Source organism: Macrosteles quadrilineatus, unplaced genomic scaffold (assembly GCF_028750875.1).
Source record: "Macrosteles quadrilineatus isolate MER2022 unplaced genomic scaffold, UCM_ALF_1.0 Scaffold_3__2_contigs__length_128488019, whole genome shotgun sequence".
Lineage (NCBI taxonomy): Eukaryota > Metazoa > Arthropoda > Insecta > Hemiptera > Cicadellidae > Macrosteles > Macrosteles quadrilineatus.
Window position 1 is genome coordinate 62,543,371 of NW_026542596.1, and position 6,838 is coordinate 62,550,208.

The following is a 6,838-nucleotide window of genomic DNA, read 5'->3' on the forward strand; positions in this document are numbered from 1 at the left end:
TTACATATATGAAGGTTGCTGGTTTGATTCTAAGTGGAGTCAATTTTTCACCAGAGACACCACACGTCATTGGACTATATAATGATGCTAGGAAAATATTTGACTTTAGATGATACTGTAACAAGATCAAGATTTGGAACGGTACCTACAAACAGCGGTACCTTACATACAAACAGCGTCTAAAAGGAATGTTCTTAAAACACGCAGACTCTTGCATAGAATCTACTTAATTGTAGCGAGTGTAAAAAATCCTGGGGGTAAAAATGGATAAAGATATCGTCTTGTAAAGATAAAATTTGAACTTATGTACGAGCTCGGGGTTATCAAATTACAAATACACCAATAACTTAAAACCTACTTAGTAGATAGGCCTAAAATTTTCTTAGGGTGCGCAAAATACGTTGTAGAAACTTCAAGACAAACTGCTTAGTAAAATTGCAACGGTATCCGATTTCTTCTATCCTTTACCGGGGAATAAAATAAATCTACAAAAACGTTGATAAAGCACTTTTTAAACACAAACCCCGATTTACCATGAACACTGTAGCAGTAATAGTAACCTTCTCTCTAGGCATCCAAGCCCAAAAACAAAAGAGTGGCCAAACCTAGGTGCGACTCCGCCATTTTGTGTGTAATCACTTATTCAGCGCAGACGACGCGAGTAGGTCTTGGACCGGTACCAAGAACTGAGTCAGGTCGCCAAGCCAGTGGGGCGATGCCCGAGAACAAAACTAAAGGGTTGCCTGCTAGAGGGCGGAGGCAGATACTGAGAAAACTATTGGCTTTAGGACGACAGATATTTATTGGCATCTGTAGGAGGATTAGGATACGGTATGCAGACTTTAATTTATAACGAGGTTTGGAGGGTGTTTTTTCTACGGCTTACAATAGATACGATCATTTTTGTAACGGGACAAGCCACAGAACAGATCGATTTTGTCCTTTAAGGAAGGTTAAAATACGCAAATGGGGTGCGTCCCCACTCAATCGTGGAAAAGTATGGTAATGCTTTTTAAAACAAAATGAACGGTGAAAATATACAGTACTACTTGCCATATAGTTTATAATTCTAACGTCTTGATGTTTGGTAATTTGTTGCGTGCTAATGACCAAAAGATTTTAAAATTAGGCTATATGACATTTGCATTGATCAAAGTCAAAGGTTAGAAAACACAATTACAGTGCATACATCTCTGCGAATAATTTTACATTTGAATTACTTTTGGTAAATATTCACATTTTTTTACAAATGTTGCTCTAATATTTACATTTTGTACTTCCCTTTTAGTTGTGTACTTTCCAATTGTCTTCGCTTGACCGAAATATGACTATAGATCGTTTGGACAATACGTTTTGGGGTAAAATTTAAATCATCGCCTACACAATTTATGCAACACACGCACATAAAAAAATATGAAAATTAGTAAACATTTTGTTAAAAACTTTCCGATGGGATAATTAATTCAATTTTCTTTACCACAATACACAATAATTAAGCACCTACTGTAATTAAACATGAGAAATAATTTAAACCGATGTTAGGTTTAACCCCCTGCTTTACATGGGCATAACCACAGAAAACGTACTGCATAACTCACTTTAAGCATTCAAGAATCACAGCCCACCCTAGTGAGTCTAGTGTTTAAACTTGTGCAATCAAGGCCCACAACAATGATTACCAATCACAACCCTCCCCCTGCAGTACACAGAAAGTTCTAAGTTCCCTCAGCTAAACAAATCTGAGTAATTTGATCAATCAACACAAACCCCTCTAAAATACCTCCATACAAACCCCCCAGGCCTACTTATCCGGTGTTCTGTACATGGGAAGTCATGGATCAGAGTTGGCTACAATAGGCAGCATCGAACCTGACAACACAATAATAAACAGCTGGGCGCAGGGCGGAACGCGGCAATTATGGCGCAACAGGCGGCAAAATAGGCTATAGGGCTACTGGCCGTTGGACAAGGGGTGGGAATCGACTAGGGGCGGCTGAACTGAAGAGATTGATCAACAAGGGCTGAGCTAGAAGAATCGGTTGGCTGTATCCTTCGACCAGTACAGTATACATATTGAAAGAGCGATTCAAGCTTTAAAATGGTATACAGTATTTCACCCACATACCTCCACCAATGACTCATATCATTACAAGTTCCAATATAGCGGTCATGTTTGTGATATAATCAAGATTCGCAAAGAAACTATTGGTTTGCTTGGTGGACTATTCGTAAAACTACCGGTACGCCATTTATTTTAATAAATAACAAAACACGATGGGGTAGTACCTGGGTAGTACATGCATTCCCCCATTCGTGACAAAACTGATTCCATTTTGTTTTTAGCTATTAGCTATACCGAACTGTTTTGTTTGTTTTAACAGTTTTAAGAAAGTTGGATCGATCACACTCCTTCAACGTAATAAACATCTCACGAGTTGAAATTACATTTTGAAATTTAATTTGTTTGATTTATGTATATAGAACTCGATTTAAATATAAAACCTGAAGCTAGAAAAAAGGTCGGATGATTGTTTGTTTTTTTTTTGCTTGTGGAAAACATGAATGTTGAAAATGTTGCAAAATAATCTTGGGTTTGGGTATAGACTAAGATCAAATAAAGTGCCTATTTTTTCGTAACATTTATAAACCAGCTGCACTGTAAGCAACTGTAATCAGCTGTTTCGAAGTTCAAAGTCATACTGACATCGTATTATTTACGCCACCGGCAATGGATCATATTATTACAAGTGCTATTCACTAACCAAGGCTATGAGTTTCAACTTCAAAGCAAAATCGAGGATGTCTAATTTTCAACTGCCATGGTCCATATAGTTGGAGTGGCAACGACAAGATACTCCCATAAAACCTTTCTAAAAACATTCAAGCAAAAAATCGCAACTAGTATAACGCCATGATAACGCATGGTGCACCGGCCACAACGGTCAAAAGTCCTTATCTACCGGAAATCCGGCAACGATCAAGAACTTCCGGCGTGTCAAACGTGTGTACTCACGAGAAAAGCGTTAATATTCGTTACGGTCGTTACAAATTGCTTCACTGATGGAGACGAATGATGAAGAAGGTCATAACTCATGAGATATTGACTGGACAATGGACACGACGTGCTGTAGAACGTAATCCGTAATTTATACCTCAGTGGAGATACTTTGAGTGAAGCGTTGTCATGTGGTGAGTATTTATTCTCTTTTGAGGTTATAGATTAAATTATAAAGGGATTTCCATCCTTACGGAAACATTCAACAAAATTAGCTTCGCCTTCGAAAAGCTGATAAAATGCTAGTTGTCGAAGGCCAGTGCTGCCACAACAGATAACCCAAGGAAACCACATGTTGAACTTTCGCCTCTTTGATCTAGCAAATGGAAATTAATAAATGAAAGGCGTAGTTTTAGATAACCCCTCAACTCGACGTTTTATAAATACAGTATGAGCATTGCCATCATAGATTATCCGAGGTATTGCAAAGCTTGGCGAATTATAAAATACCCCCACCACAGTAATCCTGCAGCATCTGCAAGGCAATTTTGCAGTTAACCTGGTTGGACATTCACTAATTAAATCAACATTTAATTTTCATGCGTAACTTACTTTGGTTTGCTGGTACAGAAGCATTAATATACTGTGTATCCCATTTACAGAATCTCTAAAAAACAAACCACGACAGTTTAGGGTAATTTAAGGTTACTGTTTTTTTCTCTCAATTTTCTACAAGACTTCATCAAGATCTCTCTGCAAAAAAATTTGAATAAGGCCCCTCGCCCACTATACGATTTCGGTCGTACGACACTGTGTCGGAACGACAACATTTCAACAGTGAACCATTGGATCTTATGAGAGCTCGCCCACTGTACGATAATCTCACGACTACGATAAACTGTCGTGAAGCAGTCGTCCACTGCCACTGTGATACACGACTGTCGTACGACTGTCTAACTCGCAGTGGCGTGTATGATCAAATGGGCGCTCGCCCACTATACGATTTTTATCGTATGTCGTGCGTTCTCCCCAAGTCCTCCTAGTCCTATTTCGCGTTGAGCCTTCACGCTGTTCACTTCGCATGACTTTCGCTAATTTAAGTTTTGTCATTTAAAATTGGGTTTTCGTCTTTTGAAATAGTTTTTTTGCATAATTTTGATCATGCATATATTTTTTACAATTAATTCATAGGCTACTTGTTTATTATAATGTTTGATATATCGCTTAGTTTTTGTCTTTTCAGCCAACATTTTGCGTGATTTTGATTTTGTCTGTATTCCTGACAGTTCGTTCATATTTTTTCTTCATATTATTTTAATGCACTGCATTACTTATAAGTAAATATTTAAACAAAATTATAAAACAATGCGACTTTTATTATTCCGTAATTTTTGTATAACAATTGTTATTAATTATATTGTGTTAAATAGTTTGTCTAAGATACCTAAGTATTACTTTTTGCAGATTATATGTTTAAACAAATAGTATTAATATTTAAAAACAATACAAAACCTGTTCGAACATACACACCTTTGACCAAAACCATCCCAAAACCTATGAAAGTAATATGACAAACATAAGTAATGTTAAAAACTTGTTAAATGGCACGGACTCGTATAATTTTAAGATGTCTTTAAATAGGAACATTAACTTAACATTAACCTACATTAACTTAGGAAAAATCTAAACATAAAAAAAATTACTTTTTTAATGATGTAGCCCCACATTGACCACTTCCAACAAAACGTATCAAATATAAAATGTAATCTTACTAACCTCAACGTACCCTAATAACTAGACTTTCTTTAGAAGTGATGCAGTTCCTCAGTTAGTATTTTGGTAAGCAATTGTAGCTTTTATTTTCTGGTGTAATTCATCAAAGTATGCAGCAGACATTCTGAAGTAGTTGAAAAGCTTGTTATCATCATGCCGAAGTTCATCAAAAAGAGTTTGAAATGATCCTGTGTGTTCCCTACTTTGATTAATAGGGTGAATCCAATACTTCCGCTTAACCCTACGACGCTTAATTCTACGCCATAGCAGCCACATAGCAACAACACGTAACGGATCCATTGTTTGACAAAAAAACATGGTTAAGATATTGCGCAACACACCCACTCCTCCATGGCTACCGAGCAACTGGCCATTTATCCGACAAAGTGTCGTAAAGTGGGCGAGGATCACACATATGATAAGAATATCGTACGACACAGTGTCGTACGACCGAAATCGTATAGTGGGCGAGAGGCCTAATCTGTGAAAGGTACCGGTAATGATCTACAAGGAAATGATCACATTGCCACACCTGTTTAAACGTATGCTAACGCAAAATAGCTCATTGCCGCTCTTGAGCGAGAATGGTTCATTCCCGCACGCTAATCAGCTGATTTCGGAATTGTCATCTCAACACCAATCTCAGCCACGGATCAGGTCAGGCTTGCGTTAGTTAACGACCGGTAATCAAATATGAAAACCTTAAGAAAGCAAACATAACCTAAATCAAAATTTAATTTTTTATACTGTAGGCCTACATGTAAAAATATCATCCTGTGTGTCATTATGGCTATTATATACCGTATGCTTTAAGTTAAATTATGGTGGTAGGAAAAATCTTTTGTGTACAGTTATTACGAGCACAAACAGTCATTGCGCTCATACACAAATAGCTAGTCCAGCTAGCAAAAATAACATGGAATAACAAATGTAAAACAAGTAAACACCGAGCACGAGCTGAAGTCCTCTGGAATGACAGTGGTGGTAAACGGTAAAGTGCATGAACAATGTGCGCAGTCAACTTATCATCGGTGGTCAGTTGATTCTTTTCCTAACCTAAAATAATGTTCTAACAAACTAGTGTATTAAATACAAGTGGAAAGTGGCATGACAAGACCTATATGGAATGACAGGACGGTAAAGTGAATGAACAATGTGCGCAGTTAAGTTTAACAATTGCCATCGGTTGCTCAGTTCATTCTTTTCCTATATAATATATGTTTTAACAACGCACCGGTGACGTAGACAACCAATGAGAACACTGCAAACTTTACGCTCCAATTACGTTCAGAAATGATGCGAAATGCGCATGACTATTACCCTATTACTGTTAGATACACTACGGTGTTGTCATTGTAAAATATAACTGTAAATACTGCAGATTGGAATGAAAAGTATATTTAGGTTAATACTGTAACAACATAAATCTTTACCTGAAATTTCGTGAATAAATTCCAACAGAAGGAAGTAGTGAAGGTCAACGCTCCATCTTGACTCGCAGAACTATGTGTAATACAAAAGTTAGCTAAAACTGTACAAACTCACACCTAACATTCCAACTCGCAAACAATTACCCGACACACCCTCCTGCGACGACGTACACACTCTGACTGTCTGTCTGTCTGTCTGTCTATCGCGCTGACCAGCATCACGTGACCCCCCTCCCCATCCTTCCTCTATCCCCACCACTGAAAACGGCAGCTGCACTCGCACTGTTTACAAAAGCAACTCAGGAGGAAGTAGGTGTAAGAAAAGGATTCTCTGTTTAATTTGGATTGGATAAAAATATCAAATTTATTCGGAGGAATGAATTTAATACTTTTATGTCTTATAAGAAGGGAATGTCTGCCATTTCTCAACTTGGGTAAGCTGGAAACCCGCATAGAGAAATTGAAATTAAAGTATTTCCATGACGGTAATGTGAAATGTGATATACACACATATGTAGCCTATGTTTAAAAAAAACGAAAATGAAGTTTCTTACGAACATGCTAATTCTCTTTTAGTTCTAAACTTAGACTAGGAGATACTAATGCTCCATTTACGCCTTTCTATGTGCAAAGTACCTAT

General features: G+C 37.4%; 1 protein-coding gene across 1 annotated transcript in view; it reads right to left on the minus strand.

Annotated features, from left to right (window-relative positions):
- LOC128989598 (protein toll-like) overlaps positions 1-6,364 on the minus strand; it is a 41,989-nt gene extending 35,625 nt beyond the window's left edge. The window contains exon 1 of the mRNA XM_054411531.1: positions 6,202-6,364. The gene's annotated coding sequence lies outside the window, so the exon portion shown is untranslated. The remainder of the gene's footprint in view (positions 1-6,201) is intronic.
- Between the last annotated feature and the right edge of the window lie 474 nt (positions 6,365-6,838).